The following is a 19,424-nucleotide window of genomic DNA, read 5'->3' as shown; positions in this document are numbered from 1 at the left end:
GCTGTCTAATTTCACTGATTGTGACTTTTTTGAAATTTATACCCGGTTCTCACTGTGAAGGAAATTGATCTTATCAGGAAACTCGAGGAGAAGCCAAAGAAAATCTGCTGATACTTAAAGGATCAAACTGCAGGGAAAAGACACTTGTATTTTTTCTTTTAGTTTTTAATCATCATACTACCAGTCTTGGTAGAACCAGAAATATATAGTTATAAGAATGTAATTTCTGTGATTTGTGAAGACTAATAATAAACAAGTCATCAAAAAAACAAAAAGATCAAAACCTTATGCTTCAGTTTACTATTGAATACATTGTAAAAGGTGCTTCCAATATGTAAAATATTTCTACAGAAAATGAAATCTAAGTTTTAAAAATGAAAGCATAATTGTGTATTATATGAAGATGTCACTTTGGTCTTTGTATTGGTTTTCAGTCAGTGACATTATCATGTATTGTCTTTGGTTACCAAGTTGTATAATACAGAATCTGAAAATTAATGTAAATGAACAAAAGCACAAGTTTTAAAAAAAGCAACAGTTGACTTTTTTTTTTAACAAACATACCACAGTTAAACAATCATTTACATAAAATGTTTAAACATTTCCTTACTAACATAGATTTACAACTTTAAAGCTTTTCAGAACACTGTGAAGTTCATTAATAATCTAACCACTTACTGTCACTGTCTCCTGTGTTCTCCGTATTCCCAAAATAACATAATTATGGTTATGTTGTGTAACTAAACCAAACGGACACCCTTGCATAAGTTTGTAGAAACGCAGATCAACCCAGGCAACTGTTTCATCTGAATCCCATACCCTTATGGTGTATTCAAGTAAAATCCCAGCCTTATGTCCATGCTGAGCATGTGCAAAAAACAAATCTTGCTTATGTTAAAAAAGATACTGCAAGACTATGTACAAGACAGGAGTTTGTAACTGTGATTAGAAAATAAAAACGATACACCACCATCAGAGCCAATCGGCTTCTAGCTCTAGCACACTGCTATGTTACTATATCAAATAAAATAAAAAAGTACCAGCTTTTTTTTATTTTGACTCCTGGGTCAATTCATTTTAAAAAGAAAGGCCTGTGGCAAGCTGCATAAAAAACCTGAAGTTAAAATTCCCCTTACATTTTCCCTTAAGTTTAAAGGTGTTGCAAAAAGCAATTTAACTTACATAAATCAATACCATAGCTTAAGGAAACATTGTCCTTGTGATATACATAAGCTTAACATTTGAGGTGTTTTATGCATCTTGTTTATAGTGGTAGTTTTGGTAATTTGTATCTTTAAAACAAGTATGCATTATTCTGCATATTATTTCTGCATAAAGTTTGATTGTCTCAGTTTATCTGATGCTTCAGATTTAAAAAGTTTTTTTTATTCTGTTTAGTTTACGTGTAAACCTGGACATGGGGAAAGCAGTTTACAGACAGATGATCATGAAAGATGAAAACATTCCTGGCACTGTGGTATGAACCAGCACCATTCCAGAAGACGATTGGTTTATTTACCAACTGATAAAACAGGTAGGAAGCCTGAATACAGGTCAACATCATCAATGACAAGATATGGAAAAGACTTATCTTTTCAAGACTCAGAGTGCATTGCATGTTGATATCACATCAGAGCTTCACAATTTGCCTAACTCAGGATTTTTACACTTAAATGAACTTGACTGTATCAGCTGCAGTGTAACATTCTGCAGTACATAAAATTATGAAAAATAAAATCGGTGAAAGAGTTTTAATGACAGAAATGTTTAGTAAAGCCTATTTTGTATTTGATATAAAATATATATATATATATATATATATATATATATATATATATATATATATATATATATATATATAATTTTAAAATTAGGAAAACCCCAGCACAATATACACTAGTGTTGCAAGCACTTGTATGTCTCCAACATAATACAGTACTGTACATGGTACTGCAATAATGTGGCTACAGTACTGTAAATTTACAGCTGCAGCTTAACATTAATATCTGCCAACTTTCAGTGTATAAAACAATCTATTTTAACATTGGTATCATAAGCTAGGATTTAAGGAATATCATAACTCGTCACTATGTGGATATGTCTTCTCTCATTTTTAGAAAAAAAATAGAACCAACAATGATGATTTCTCTATCCCAGTCATACCCTCTACCCTCAAAGTAATACAGTATGGTAAATTCCAAAATATATGACAGTTGAATACAATCCTAACTGGCTGGGAGGCACAGAACTGTCAGTTTAGCAGTTATCACTACCCAGGGCTTTCAAGCCAACTGGTTCTGAACTCCCACACATTGCTTTCATATTGTGTTCAGCCCTTGTCTAGCCTCCCCTTGAATAACCTGTGTGAGGTTTATGTTACGTTGATATTCTAGTATAGTTCTGTTTGGAAGCATCTTGTCACTTCTTAGTCATTCAATAAAAAGGAGCTGCCAAGATCGACAACAATCCCTTGGGAGGTGCATCAGCTGCCATTCAATCAGAATGGACTCACAAGTGGCTCTCATCTTTGATATGTGCCTTTTTGAGAAGTAATGCCCTATACAAAAATGTTCAAGAGCAAACATGGAGAAGAAAGTAACAGGGAAACCCAACTAGAAAAGCTCTCAGTCCAAGTGGGCCTAATGTAGCTGTTTGCTGCGGTGGTACATAAAGAAAAAGGAAGCATTGAATAGCCTGTTATTACCTGTTTGTCAAATGTGATAGCCTGCTCTCCCAGAAAACAGAAAGGAATTAAAGGTGTTGGGTCTGAGGAATGCTGTGGCACTAACATAATTGGAAGGCAGTTGCCTTATGACTGCAAATTGGGTTTGTTCTTCATCAATACACATTTTGACAAGAAGCGTCCATCACTGCGACTCTCGCATTTGCCACGACAGAATAGAAAATGAAGTGTCCCAATAATTACATTATAGTTTCCTTATTGTTGGACAAGAAAGCAATATGGTATAATTAGGTTTGATTGGAGAGCATGTTTCCGGTAACATCTGAAATTAATGATGTTGCTATAGTGACACATCTGTGGCTACCAGTGCGTGAAACATAAAGTAATTCATTCGACAAGAGAAGACATCTGTTAACTGCAAGGATGCTGAGCATATTGACACTGACCAGAAATACTAGACGTTGTGTGATAAATGAACAAATGGTGCTGAAACAGTAGGACAGATAATTTGTACTTAATCTGCAGCAAGGACTTTAATCTTCTCACTGGTTGCATTTGAACGACCATTTTTTAAGGACACAATGTCATGGAGATCTCATAACTTTCAGAATTTACCTATGGCTAAGCCCATTAAAGCAATACGTTAATTCTGGTGTTGGTGTTTTATCTGCTAGCAATACGATGCTATTAGTAAAGACACTTACTTTGACAACGGTTTGTGTACGCACCTTAGCAGTGTTAGAGAACCAATGATTACCGAATAGCATCATGGCCTGGACAGTGCCTTGTTTATTTGCAGGACTGCTGTGCAAAAAAGATTTAAGGATTTGGCTTTATTGGGATTTTGCCTACAAACAAGGGGATTAAAAATGCTTAACTAACAATTCATACTTTGCATATATAAGTGCCATCTTAACAACAACATTATTATTATTATTATTATTATTATTATTATTATTATTATTATTATTATTATTATTATTATTATTATTGCAAATCAGTTAAGGAATTAATCAAATGGGGATATACTGGTGTGTTTTAAAGTCTATTTTAATGCAGGGTGTGATTAAATTTCCCTACATATCTGAAATGAGAAAAGGAGGCCCAGTTCCCACAGTGACGTCTAGTGGCTGTGCATAGAGATTCTAAGGGATAATGTGTGGAACTTCCCCACCCTGCCTTACTCTTTTGTAATCTCTTCCCACACTAATAGCACCTGACAATATGAAGCTGTTCTATGTCACAATTACGTTTTTACACTGAAATATCATTCAATGTTCTTGTATTTAGCTTTCTGCTTATTCTCCTTCAACAGAAAGCAATTCTTACATTCACCAAATGTCATTTTACCTGTAGGGACACAATCTTCCTCCCTCTATAAAAGGTCTTGTCATTTATAAATACCTACTGGTGTCATTATCGATATGTAGTTGTAAATTACATCTCAAAGCTCTTCTAGATCAAGTAAAACACAAACAAAAGAAAGGTATTTTTTCCACTGATGTTTTTGTTGTACTGGTAATATTTTCTAGGGTTGATACAATGTAAAAAAAAAAAAATTGAAACCATGTACACTTTGTAAAACATGAGGTGTCTCATGTTCTGCTGTTGCCTCTCTTGGTTAAAACAATAGTTTAGGCAAAGGTCTTATATACATTTAATAATAGTTAGGATTGGGTGGTAAGATTGTGTTCTTTTCTGTGAAATATACGTTCAGATGTGCACGTTTGCATCTGTCACTGAAGTATGCCGTTAGTGGAGTATTTAAAAAAAGAAGCATGTGCAAAGGGCAATGCTTTATAAATCATTTTTAGTTCAGATTGACCACGTCTGTCTTTTTTCTTAACAGTGTGGTCTGTTTTATTTCTAGACTTCAATGCCAGTTAATCAGTCGATGGATGGCTTGAAGGATAGTGTGTAGCTCAAGTTAAGCGTACTTGCTACTTTCGAAGCATACCAATTAAACTCTTTTGGAAGAAATTACAACAGCTGAAGATGACAGGTGCACCATGTGAATAGAGCTCCCTGACCCCAATCTGGATTAATAAGAATTACTTCTACTGACTCTAAACTTGATGAGTTTTCATAAACATGAGTCATGCCAGCCTAATGTTATTTTGTATGAAGAGAAACTGGACAGTGTTGTAAGCTCTTGCTTGTTTTATGCTTTGTACATTCTCAAAAGATAATGCAGATCAGATGCATTATACAAAGGTTTTGCTTCAATACAAATTTACGTGAATTTCAAATAACAAAAAATATGATGTTCCTTTCAAAGTGTTAATTTTTATATGACTTCTTTAGTTCCTTTCTAATTTTTAATTAAACAGTATTAATTAAGTTAATGTAGTTTATGGAATTAATATTACTGTGGACTGAATTAGCTTGCAGAGTTGGTGTTTTATTAGAGTAAATATCTGCAAATTACAGTCAATTCTCGTTAATACGAATTTCAAGGGACCAGCAAAATAAATGTATTATCAGTAATTCGTACTGAAGTTACAGTAACACTGAAATCAAATTTCAATTACAGAACAATGAACCGTAATAATCATTTCAAAGTACTATGCATTTTATTGAAAATACGGTTGTAAGTGAACTTTTAAAAAGTATACATTACAACTTGAAATCTGCAAGACCCATTCTGATCAAGGGCATTTTTCAACCACTAAAGGCACCCACAACATCAGTTTATTGAGCAAATCGGAAATGCAAACGACTTGCATCCACAATGTGCTGTTAATATCACTGTATTATTGTCTCCCGGTTTTTCAGAATGGTTGACAGTGTATGGTGGTGCATTATTGAGTGCTTTAAATACCTCCACGTTTGTCTGCAAGGATAGTGCATGTTTATGCGTGAGCACTATGGCAACTCGAAATACATCATAGGATCTGTAGTCCCCAAACAGCACTAACATATAGTACAGAAGCGCTAATCTGGAAGCAAGTTAATACATTTCCCAATATCCTTTGCACTCAGCTGTTCAAACGAGGGTGTTTTGTTTTGTTCACATTTTTCTTCTCTGGGAGGGCTCCAAAATAATTCACACTAACAGGAAATTCATGTGTAGTGAATTTGTATTATAAGAAGTCATTTACAATAAACGACTGCTAAATGTGGCCGGGACCTTGAAGAAAATTTGTACTATCAGGAAATTGGGCTAATCAGAGTTTGTTTCAATGAGAATTGGCTGTACATTCATCCTTTTTTGTGTTTCCAATACTATTATTCATATGTGTTTAATTCAGTTTTTGATATTGTAGCGTGCACGGGGGAAGGCAGCAGTAGGGCTTGTAGGTGACGCAATCACACACAGAAGACATAAGCTCCTTGCAAGGGAGCCGGCTCTTTTGTACAGTGGTATCGGCGCTATGCTTTAGTGCGTTCAGTGCGAGAGGTCCCGGGTTCACGCCCATCCTCCACCTGTGTGTGGATTGCCTCGCCCTGTGTGATGCGCCTGCCTGCGGGAACCAAGATCGCTACATTGGTGTCGGAAGTGGACGCAGGTACCCCGGTACGCACTCGTCGGACTGTAGCCTGGTTAGCAAGTCCGGGGAGGACGAGGCTCGTAGGGGAGAGTGTAGCGTGCACGGGGGAAGGCAGCAGTAGGGCTGGTAGGTGACGCAATCACACACAGACATAAGCCCGATATACACTCCTTGCAAGGGAGCCAGCTCTTTTGTACAGCGGTATCGGCGCTATGCTTTAGTGCGAGAGGTCCCGGGTTCACTGCCGCCCTCCGCCTGTGTGTGGATTGCCTCGCCCTGTGTGATGCGCCTGCCTGCGGGAACCAAGATCGCTACAATATGTTAAGGTTCTGTGACCAGGAGCAGCTCTTGAGTTTTACTTACCCAATAGACATACAGTATTTAACACAGGTTAGATCAGCAAATTGTCTGTTTAGGTTTAAGGGCCAGTGCCATCCAGTGAACTAGTAAATCAGGTTTCCTTTTATATTGCTGTCATTTGTCAGTACCTGTAAACCATAACTATTCATTTGATTGTGCTGGACAAGGCTAACCCTAACCCTAACCATCTGGTAAGACTCTCCTCGTGCCATTAAATGTCCCGAGCCAAAGACAGCTGAACTGCGTTTCCATCATCGGTTGTTTAATCTATCATTACAGCTACATACTTGGCTTCCTGTACTGCTTTTATTCGTTCTAAATCTTGTTAGAGGTACCCGAGAATACTGTGGCTATTGACAAGTGATTGCTTAATATGCTGTAATAGTCAGAAATCAGCGAAAGTAATTCCACATATTTACCTCTATTTGAGGAATTGGTGCCTTCATCGTGCCCTCTGAATGCCAGTTCTTGCTTGCCAAGGTAAACAACATAATCAATCAAGCTTTTTGAGAACCTCATGATTTTTTCTTACTTGCTCGTTGTAATGTATTGTATCCCTATACTTCTGCTCATCTAGTTGAACATCAATCCAGGTTTGTCCAAAAGTCTGAGTGTTACAGTGGCTTGCAAGTAACTGGGACTTCAACATGTTTTTGGTGCTGACTTCGATAGACATCGTAGATTGCTGTAGCCAGTGCTGTTCCATAATCACCTTTTCTGTACTCAACAAAATACAGTTCTACCAGTATAATATTTTTTAATTGACAGCTACCGGTAAGCCACGGATACCTTTTCATAATTTGAATGTTGGAAGTGGCGAGTCCCTTCATGTGTCACTTTGGATATTTGTGGTGTATACCTCCCTTTTTTTTACCAATCTCCAGTTGTTCGGAGAAAGTTTTCTTAACCAAATCGACTACAATGTCTCCATTGTCTGCTGGCAATTCTAAGTATTACTTCGAAATTCTCAATATAATTCTCAATAACGGTCTGTATAATATTAGCAATACCGTGCGAAATTCAGCTATTCTTACACCGCGCAACCTAGCATATTTATGTCCCACCTCTGCTCACTAATGATTGGACAGCTACAAAACCAGGACAGATCTTTGACTTTCCCATTGGTTAAACTCACAAGACCTTCAACTGAAACAGAGAATACCTTCAATGGTGTATGTCCCGCATCGGCTCTCTCATGATTGGACACCTGCATAACACAGGCCAGATCTTTGAGTATCGCATTGGTTAAACCTACTCAAGACCATCAACTGTTTATGTCCTGCCTCTGCTCACTTATGATTGGACTGCAGCAGAGAAAATTGGACTGCCACTGAGAAAACTTCCAGGAAGTATTGTAAGGTCCCTAGGGTCATAGAATAACACGTTTTAATACGTATCTCTAAGCAGAATACATTATAAAAAATACTTTACATTTAAAAAAATATAATAATAATAAAAAATATATTATGTTTAAAAAAAAAAAAGCAAAAAGTTTGTATGGTTTCTGAAGTACTTTATAATGTTTTGAAAAAAAAGTGTTCTGAAAAAATGACACCATTTCCAAGATGCTACTGTAAAAAATGATTTTTAGTGAATTTTTATAGGAAAAGAGTCAAATCTCACTTAATGCTTGGTTCTGAAAGGGTTAAAGGTCCTTTAGGAGCGATTAAGGACCTTGTATTGACCAATCAGGTTAAAGGAAATCTCCGATCCGTTTTCTAATGTAATTTGAAGCTGTTTACCCTTGAATGCCTTGCCATACTCTAAAAACTGAGCACATTTAGAAAGCTAAATGCTATTAAGTGTGTACTCTATTACTATTGAAGCAGAGAATATAGTTAATGTCACTGAATGTATATTTAATTTATGCACCTGTTTATAGTATTGGCAGGGAAATCCATTGAGGCCAAGGCCTCATTTCAAGGTGATTTGCTAAAAACAATAGATTGTAATATTTTAAAAGGGATGCCTGATTTGCGCTACCTTCCTTCCCAACTCTGAATGATACACCGATAAACATCAGTGGTTAGTAAATTAATTTGATTAGAAAGCATGGCATGTGTTTATTATTTTATATTTTAGAAGTTGTTTTACTCAGGATTGACTCAGGATACAAGGAGATTAAGTGACTTGCCTCAGGACACACATTATGTCAGTTGCTAAGCTTGGAGTGTGTAGCCTAGGAACTCCTGATCCCAAATCCTAAACTCTAACCAGTGCATTACAGTTACCTCACAAACATTAAAAGAATGCTCAGGTCATAATTTCAGCAGAAAGCTTACATCTGCTTTTCAGAATTCTTCAGAGGTCTGTTGCGAGTCACAGCTGTTGCCACCCAGGGAATGATGCCTGTAGGACTTTTTCCTTACAAATGAATGTCCTCCTCACACCCCCCACTTTGCACTGTGTTTAATTATTCCGTTTTAGGGAACGGAACGGCTTCCTTTGAGCTCTGTTTTAATTCCATATATCTTGCATCAAAGCACCATAAAGAATGAGAGCAAGACATAATTTCATTTTGATAGTAACACAAACAAATATAGACCTAAGAAGCAAGTATGCATAAGTGAAAATGGTCAAACTTGCTTGATCCTTAAGGAATGTATTTGAATAACCAATAACTCATAACAGTAGCTTTAGAAAAGGTGCTTTAAAAGGTTAATTGTGAAAAAAAAAACACAAAAAAAAAGATGAATTATTTCCGAACAAAGTAACTTTCAGCAGGGACATTGGGTCTGGCTTAATTTACCTACTTCTTTATTCTTTTGTTAATTACAGGCACTCTAACACAAAATGAGATGGTATTCAAGCGCCTCCACCAGGGGCACAGTGTCCTGTGGGACAGACACAATGGATGAAATCCAGAGCCATATCACACAATCATATGCGCAGGTAAAGCATTGATCTCTATTACAGTAGTCACTTTGTACCACTATAGCTCCTCATATAAAGCTTTTATGTACTGCTTAAGTGAACAGATTAAATGTAAATTTAACACAAGCAAATTGAGAAAGAGACAAATTGCCTAGACCAAGAAACTAAATGTATGCGGCTGAATGTATGCATTTTAGTTCTTCATCAGAGTGATCACATGTAGTACAAGAGCAAGAAAATAGTTGATTTTTCTCTGTTGCCAGTATAATTAAAATTATCAGTGTTTTAATACTGTTGGAATGTTCAGTTTATTTAACAAAAATGTGAATTGCTAATGTAAAGAAAGGTATTAGTATTATTATTATTATTATTATTATTATTATTATTATTATTATTATTATTAATATTAAATAAACCTAAGAAAACGCATGATCTTATTAAATGTACGGTGTGCTCGACCCAAAGCAACCTATTGGTTTTTAGGGGATACACTTAACAAAGCTTGTATTCTGCAGGTAAAATATCACACTGTTCTTTTACATGAGTGTGACCTTCATCAGATGTAATCTTGTCACTGTTCATGTTGTCCTCAAACACACAAACAAATCTTGGCCACTGTCAGTCTCTGGCTGATAAATATTTGCCATATGGAATTGCTGGACTGTTAGTTTCTGTTTTAATAATTTTTAAAAACGTATTTTGTTTAAATTCATTTTCCATGTGATAACTGAAGTTGTCTGAGGTGTGTGTTCAAATGATCAGGAAAACAAAATGTTTATTTACTATTAACTGTTGGTACATACAATATCATAGAATGTGTTAATACTGAGGCTGAAATGGGGTCTTATTGTTTGTCAGAAAAAAAATAAGCTGGCTTGTCCTAGCATGTGTGTTTCCAGTTTAAGTTACTAAATTTTGAATCTAATCCGTTTGTGCCGTAGAGAATTTTTCCTTAAAGCTTTCTCGATTATTTTATTTTTGTTTAACCGTTGGTCTAATTATGACACTTAGGGTTAAGCCTCGGCCATTCTGCTTTGTTAAATGGAGAACAAGATAAAAGGAGCCACATTGTCGAGACTCAGCAAACATCCAACAGTTGTTTTGAAGCTAAAACCATCTGTCGGTGTCTTGTATTTAATCTCTGGTAATGAAAACTGCCAGTAACTTAGTACAGTTTGACTGTGGTTCTTATGTGCCATTGATTTTATCCCCTTGTTTGTGTGCTCTTTTATTATTAAGATGACAATAGTCGAGTAGGTCCACTATAATGCAACACACAAATCTATTATAAACTGATTATATTTCCCCACTGGAAGCATTTCGTGACAGAGGGAATAATCTTTAATGGAATTTGTGTGAAATTAAATTATACAAGCATCAATAAACATAACATAATTCAGAAGAGTAAATCGGCTTAATTTATTTGATGCTGTAATGACATCAGTGTTTGTAGAATGCAAATGCAGGAGGCTTAAAGCAGTGGCTGAAAGGCTGAACCAGATGAGCCGAAAAGTTAAACCTTTTATTAGACAGCACTGTAATTTGATGGGCAGAATGTTCACGGTTCAGTGGGTCATACACCCAGTCAGAGGGGAACGGGGAAAAAAAAGAATAAGAGGCGGCTTTCAAAAGGAGGATTGTGATGGAGTTAGTCTGAAGTTAACAGTAAAGTGTTTGATAGCACTGGTGGGATCAGGGAAGGTTGTCATTTCACATCCTAACCTTAAAGGGCCTTTCCTCGGGTAGGAGGTTAATAATCAAAACTGATTTGCTTCAGTGGAGCAGATAAATTCTGTCAAATACAGCTGGGTCAGTGTGGTGCCTACCAGACACCACATGGCTTAATTGATGGTTGTTATGAGGGCAAAAAAAGGTTTCAACTATGACATGAATGACACTTATAGGTGTCATTCATGCCTCTGTTCTGCCATATACTGTATTATGAATATCCTGCGACGGGAGGATGGGGGCAGAAAAGAAGCTCAAGCTTTCCAAATTCCAAATCTAGTCAATTAAAACAAAAAATATGTTGAGTTGTATTTATGTGTAGTGTACCAGCATTGATTTATATAATGTCAATTACATTTATTGTTAAGAAGCCAATAATGGGTACAAAGAAACCCCTATCATAAAAAAACATACATTTCCATGTAGCATCTGTGCGTATTATTTTTTAAGCTAGTGGGTTTGCTTAAGAGTTACGAAACTAAAAGCATATTATTGTAGTTTAGTTTTATAAATATTTGAGTTGAGTTCAATTTAGTTTGATATAAAATAACAATTTTCTTTCATTGTATTCTTATACAGGGTAGAAGATGAGTATACATTGGCTTTTTAGTTTAAAGACATTATTATTATTATTATTATTATTATTATTATTATTATTATTATTATTATTATTATTATTATTATTATTATTATTTGATAGGTGGTGTTTTTTTGTTGCGTGTCTTAGGGGACCAGCCAGTCCAGTGGATGCAGTCACAGTTGCACAAATCCCGCAAATCCCAGCCACATTCATGAGGTTGTGAAGGCCATCGCTCTGTGTCATAATGTAACTCCGGTGTATGAATCTCGCGCTGGGGTCAATGGAGAGACTGAGAGGCAGACCAGGATTTCAGTGACCAGAACCGCACCTATCAAGCCTCCAGCCCAGATGAGGTCAGTGTGTGCTTCCTGAAGAATGCCTTTTGGTACTGGAACACTGCTTGTTAGAAGACTACAGTGTTAATACAGTGTTATATGGAATTCAGTGCATAAAAAATTAAAAAGCAATACTAAACATAATGGTCTTCCACTGTGGAGGAAAAACCTGGTAAACTACAGTGTTTTAACTAATACCATTCTTTATTGGGAAATTGGTTATAAAAAACATTTCTCAACTTTTACTCGGGAGTGTTTAGCAAAGAACACCATAGTGCATCCCCATCATGCTCCCTACAGGTTTTCTGTACACAGTGTCGGCTTGTCATAAGAGGCTATGGAGGCTAAGCCTACGTGTAATTTTGTAAAAGTAAAAGAAAGCTTACCTTACGTCATGCTTTCCAAGGTCTACTGTATTGCTATTGGCCTCAAAACGGGTGGGATTCTGTGTGTCTTCAACCTGCAATCACCCTCTGTCTGGCTACAAGATGCAAGTTTGCGGCTAGCCTCTACCACTCATAATTAGATTTAATCTTGATGTACCTGTTGCCAGGCAGGTTATGGGTCACATGTGGCTACCCACTTAGGTTTCGATTTCCATACAGTACGTTGTAGATTTGTTTAATTCATACGCCATTCTCCTCGGTTTCAATTGAGGAAAAAATAAGAATAAAAAATAACAATAAAGGTCATTCAAGGCCTAATTTGGACCTTCTTCAACAGGGAGGACCAAAACAAAATTGCCTTTTTAATTGCTCATGGTACGAAAAAACGAAATGGTTGACTGCGAGTATTCGGTGTCTGGTTTTTCAAACCGGCTCTTCATCTTCCCAGTGGATTTCTGTGGGTTACAGTGTTTTAAAAAATCTTCCATGGACTGTAAAAATATTTTTTCTACAAATTACATCACATATATATATTTAGCCACCCCACTTATTAAAGTCAGGAGCCGCTACCACAATAGCCATTCATTTAAATCAAAAACATTAGTTTGATTGTAGAACAGAGAATTTGATCATAAACGAGGTGATCTTTGGGCTTCACTGTAACTGGTTATTTTTTCAGCCAGTTTCACTACACATATTCCATTGTTAAATGATGTTCATGTTATTAGACGTTTTTTCAGTTCGCTCAGATGAGTAGTGTTTTACTTGGTGAAATACCATTTCAAATCTGAACACCTCTTTTGATACTGCTTGAGGAAATGAATATTATGTTTTAGGTTTTGTAAAAATTATGTACACTATTTTTTTGTTTGTTGTTGTTTAACATATTTTCTTCTTTTAAGCCATCTAATGAGGGTCAATGATATATCCAAAGGCTTTTCATGAAATTGATCTTACTTTAGACTATGTTATCCTTCATGTATCAATGTAGGTATGCATCAGTTTATTGAAACTTGTATTTATGCAGTATTTAATGAATTCAAAATGAATACTGCTGAAGACAAATGTGGTACCGTTAATAATTCTCAAGCTGCTTAAATCTAAAGATGATAGTGAATTTATAAAAGCAACATTGCTGTGTTGAGTTTTTTTTGTTGGTCAAATTTTCTAACTTAGACACCTTCCATTTAATCTGGTAAGAGTGTCTATGCAAGTTTGCTGTTTTCTCTTATAAAGTTGAGGGCTTTCAAGTTCTTCAATTTTAAATGTTCATGAGAAATAAAGCTGAATGCCATGGAATTTTGTTCCATAGAATATGATTAATAGATGTTTTTTTTGTTTTTGTTTTTTATGTGTGTTATTCGATCATGTAATACAAACATTCTTTGGCCATGGCAATACACTAAATGTCAAATAAATGAGGTCAGGTTAGTTTACTTTATCATCTTTTTTTTCTAGATTTATAGCTGTAATTGAGATAACTTATAATGCTGTTTATTCATTTCCTAAGTGGTAAGATAACATCTCTAAGCCATGGATCAAAACATGCGGCATGCTTTACTTTATGTTTAATCCTATAGCAGTGGATTTTATGAGCAGGGCTGATCTCTTACTGTAAGAAATGTACTGCCTTGTGACCAGTTAATGTAAACATTGTGTTATCAGAAGCCCCCCAAAAAAGAGTACAATAAGTATCAGTTAAAGGAGGTCACAAAAGGTCATAGTTGGGGAGGTCTCTATCATAATTTGTTTAAACCGCTGTATTGAATAGATATTTGTGGATCACTGAGGCCTAAGGAAAATAATGTAAATGGTTCATTATTTACTTCAATGAAATTTCCTGCAGTTAGCTTGACAGATGATGCCAGCTTTCCCAATCACCAGAGCACCATTTTGAAAGCATTTTTTATTGAATAAAGTACTCTGAAAATTGCACCCTGGGGCTTTATTTAGGAAAATGGCTCAATTGATATTTTTTCTGCTAACCTTTCTTGGTGACCTAACACAGGGTGTTTGGTTAATAAGCAGCATTATCTTTTAATAGAGTTTACTGGAATGCCATGTATTTTTTGTATTTTAGTTGCTGTAATTTTGACCGGTATTAGAAGGATTGCATGATTCTTTACAACCTTTAGGCATAATACAAATGTTTCTCTCGCTTTCAGCAATAACCTCTGTACACACAGAAAAAAAAAACAATCCCCCAAACTCAGAGGTGCATAAATTAATGCTTTGTTAATGTTTAATAAGAGACTAGGTTAATTGCATTTAGTACAGAAACAGGGTTGAGTCATAGTCACATTTTCACACGAAGCAGTCCCACATGCATGATTAATGGAACCAGTGGAGTTGGGTTAACACTGTTTAGTCTTTTGAGTTAAAAAATAATCTTTTTTTATTCCCTCTGCACAGACCAACTCTGATAACAAGCTCTCTTTTAGAAACTGCTAAACAAATACAAGGTTTATTTGTTAGTATTACATTTTTTAAAAAGCAAGGACCTGTCAAATGTGTGGCTGCTTTTAAAATAATAATGAACTTTTCAACATCTGAACGTTTTGTAGATGTCTTTCGTTCTCTAATAAACTATTTGTCTTATTAGTAATATTCTGTTGATATTTACTAAAAACAAATCAAAACATTTACTTTAATATTAGTCTACCAGACAGATCTATAACCAATAACTAAAAAAGAAATCCTGAAGGTAAGAGATAAGGGAAGGGCACCTTCAGTCCCTTTGCTTTAGATGCCTGTGCGGACAATGATCTTGTTTATTTTAGAAATGTCTTTTGTTGCAACCACACCAATTGTGATTACAACCCTGGAGACGCAGCCCTGAGGTTTCTAAAGGATTTAAGGTTCCTTAACCCTGCTTGAGTTAAAGCTGATAAATACTTTAAAAAAATTTATTTCATTTTTTAATGCCCATTCTTTATCTTGCTTATTGTTTCTCAGCACAGGTGATCAATATTTAATTTTCTCTGAGAGAGTGAAAAGTTTTCACTGCCACTGCCACCACCACTACCACCAGCAGCAGCTGTTGAAGCAGCATTGCAACAGCCCTTCACATCAAGCTTGTGCCTCTGGGACAGTCAGCTCATTGACAGAATCATAACCATGTCACTGCTCAATTGTCATAAGTGTATGACCATTGAGTAAAAAAAAATCATCAATTTCCAGCTGCAGAAAGACAATGCTGACTTAATGTAATGAACAATAATAAAAAGAGATTAAGTGGGTAGACCACCTAAGTGCAAAGGTCATAAGACTGGGTGATCCAAGGGAATGCTGTGAACAGGGCCCTTTGAGGACCTTTGGTCCTGTGTGGTCAGAGGGGAATGATCGGCCATGGCTTTTAATGACTGCTTATTCTCATAAACTAGCTATTTATTATCTAGAGGCTGTAATGGGCCCTTTACCATTTGAGATGTTTTCAATATCTGAGAAAAAAAAAAGAAAAGCATGGAGTGTATCACTTGGGAATTGAAACCTTTCTATGCAGACAAGGAAATTTGTGCTATTTTTGAGACGAGTATTATTATTTGGTGGACAAATACTGCTTTTAAGAAGTGCAGTCATTACTGTGCTATAAAGTAAGAGGTATACAATATGAGGTATAAAAGAGTAAATGCTCTCTTCAAGCCAAGGTGTTTGACTCATTTAACAGCAAGTGCTTATTCAGGCACAACTAATCATGCTGTTTTGTCAATGTACTTGGAAAGAGAGAATCATTGTCAATGACATAAACCATCACAGTCATGACCTTTGGGACCTGAGAAGAATAAATAACCAATAGATTTTCTTTAAAATTGACAAATACTTTTTCCCATATAATCAAGTCTTTATTTAACAAGGTTTTTCTTTTTTTTTCTTTTTTTTTGGGTGGGGGGAGGTGGGGGGTCTTGCTAAAAGTCCATATGCTCCATATTTGCATTAAGAAGTTGTCTGGGAATAGACTTTCGTAGTATTTGATGGAACTGTTCTCTTGAGGTAATTAAGTTTAGTATAAAACAAAAATGAATACTGTCATACCATAAAAATGGGGTATGCAGGCACAAGTCTCCAGGTTAAATGACTAGCTGTTTTATTAGAAGTAAAATGTGATCTGCATAGGTATTCAAAGGGTATTTTTTCCCTTTCTAAGAAAGTATATTTCAGGACTTTGTGGACATCCATAAATGAGTACAACCTTTTTTTCTCAAACTGTTGCATTCGTAAGAAGCCAATTTGAATTACACAGAGCACATCTCCCATCCAGATTGCATCATATTTTCTGAAGTCCTTATTGTCTTCAGTGGGAAGGATGTTCCTAAATCTCTTGCAACTTGTTTCAATCAAATGGAGCAGTCAGCCGAACACTAGAATGATTCAATTATGAGCTTTCTTTTTAGGAAGCCTTCTATGTATGACAGAAGGGGGCTATTTCAAGTCTGAGAGATGAAAAAGCAGTACTGCATAAGCACTGGGGCACAGAAGGTCAATATATAAAGTACAGATAAAATACACAATGAGATTTTCTCAGGGGTTAAGTGTTTTTGTGTGTGCTGGTCAGGCAGAAAGAAAACCCATTAATAAACTTAAGTACAGCATTTTTATGGATTTTAAGTATTGGACTTAGATATATGCTAATAGTCTAACATTACCTTATCTGTAGGATCTATTGATACTGTATGTTCTAATAAATCTAGTTCTCAGCAAAATATGAAAAAATAGCTATAACATAGAAAGAACTGTCCGGTATATGACTGTAAACTCTCAAGGGGTAGCACATACTGCATAAATTCTCACATTTTTTGGTCTTTGTTCTAACTTCATCTTTTGTTTGTGTGATCAGTTTCTGCTCAGTAGTTCCCCTTCAATAAAAGTTGCAGTCAGAACCATAAATATCGATATTTTAATATGATATCGATATCGATAATAATTTCCATATTGCGATATCGTGTGATTAAAAAAAAAATTCACGTACGCTCGCAGAGACATACTTTTTATTGCTAATACTGCTATAAATACAAACACAGTATAATCAGATTTATTTTATATTAATGTACAACAAACCCTATACATACCAGTCATGGTTGGTCTCGTAAGCAAACACCACACACTAAAGTATTATTTAACCATTTTATTCTGTTGATTGGTGTTTAGGTACCAAACTCTATTTGCATGCTGCATAAGCACCATAGGCCATCGGTTTTGCATTATTTTGAGATACAGGAGGCTAAATAAATAATATGCGCATGCGTCAGTGGTTCATTACTTAAGCTATTATTAATGTGTATTTAAAATGTGAACTTTCAGTATTATAAATGAGGTGTACTTTTAAAATATCAAAACACATCTCAAAATAATGCAAAATTTGGCATGACACTGTACATAATACTTTTAGAGTTAGCATTTACACGCAGAGCAGCTGAAGATTCAATGACAGTAATTCGTCGCATATCCACCCTAGCCGTTTATCTGCCATGATCAACCTCTTCAGCAACGTTAGTTTATTATTGAACAGAAAAGATTAGTTCAGATATTGTAGATCCTACCAAAGTTTTCGTGCACTGTGTTGTATGTGCTCTGTGCGCTGCCATTGCTGGTAGTGTCACGTAAGCTGTTCAGTGTGTTGACTTGATATGTAAATAAATCCTGTTTGCCTGCGGGGCATATCAACTTCAACCGTCGTCTTGATCTCCTGTCTGTCACTCAGCAGCAGATCTCAACTTATCGGTAACTTCTAGGAAACCATAAGGCTACCGTTCCCCAATTTGTCATGCATGAAATATTGAAATATTGAATTTCCCCGGGCAACGCCGGGTGCTTCAGCTAGTACATTATAAACAGGTCCACTGTAGTTGATTTTGCATGACAGCAAAGCATACACAGTTGGTGTATTTTCTTTAATCTCGCAACAAATCTAAAAGCTGAGTTTGGTACTGCACATTGACCTAAATACACAACAATGTGGTATTGCAGTGTTATTCATTGCACTGCACATATGTGGCGGATCAATTATACCACTGTCAGTAACATTTAATTGTCAACTATCTTCTATTTTAAATGAATACACTACTGCTCTATATAAACACGTTATCAATCAATTTGAAATTCTAATGCAATATTGATGCTGTAATTGTAGTAGAATCGCCTTTTCTCTATTTTTATTTGCAGACTTTTAGACTTTCCTGCAGAATGCTGTGAAATTTGTGAGTCTGAGAACATGTTTACAGAAAGTATGCCGTTTTCCAACATTGCTTAGAATTATGTGAGAATATGTTGTTCTGCAAGAAGCTTGAAATTTGCATCAATATTTTCATTTTATTTTTTTACCGGGAGGGCTTATCGCACATGATGCCATCGTAGATGGTCAAGTATGTGAGCTTGCCTCGCGCATTGAATGCATGCCCGCCACAGGTACAGACAGGGATTGCAGTAGAATTGCTGACATAAAGAGGTTTAACAGTAATTATCGTATAACATCTTTTCTCTGGAGTTGACCAGGAGAAGTGTCCAAAAAATGGTAGTCACAGCAAATAAGGGAGAGTTGACAGGTCTGAGATAGTTGGAGAGAACAGAAAATGGAGGGTTACCTTTAAAGGGAAAACTAAAATCTAGTTTTGGTTATAAATTAGACTTGGAAGGAAAAATCACTAGAAAAGAAACAGTGTTCTGTTTCATTTGCATGCAAAGTTTTTCATACACAGGGAGCATGACTAGTTTGCAGTATCGTTTGTAGTCATTCCACGTTACTTTAACCATTTGAATTGGTCATCCTATTACTACAAAGTACGTATTAGCAGATTAATTTGTCAACAGAAGGGGATACTTTTTTTTTTTTTTAAAGAAGGGATTTCCTGTTTGTGACACTGATCCCTGAACAGTAGAGTTAATATAACAATGTATTGGAATCTGTGCATTTGATAGATTCTCTTTTTTAAGTTTGGTTTTGTTCTTTCAATATAATGTAAAACAAAAAAAGGTTGTTCATAAGGAGCTATG

General features: G+C 35.7%; 1 pseudogene; it reads left to right on the top strand.

Moving 5' to 3' along the window:
• LOC117400006 (probable phospholipid-transporting ATPase IIB) overlaps positions 1-19,424 on the top strand; it is a 151,784-nt pseudogene that overhangs the window by 103,499 nt on the left and 28,861 nt on the right.

The sequence above is a fragment of the Acipenser ruthenus genome, chromosome 4 (genome assembly GCF_902713425.1).
Source record: "Acipenser ruthenus chromosome 4, fAciRut3.2 maternal haplotype, whole genome shotgun sequence".
In the NCBI taxonomy this organism is placed as follows: Eukaryota; Metazoa; Chordata; class Actinopteri; order Acipenseriformes; family Acipenseridae; genus Acipenser; species Acipenser ruthenus.
This window is presented reverse-complemented; position numbering and strand designations above follow the sequence as displayed.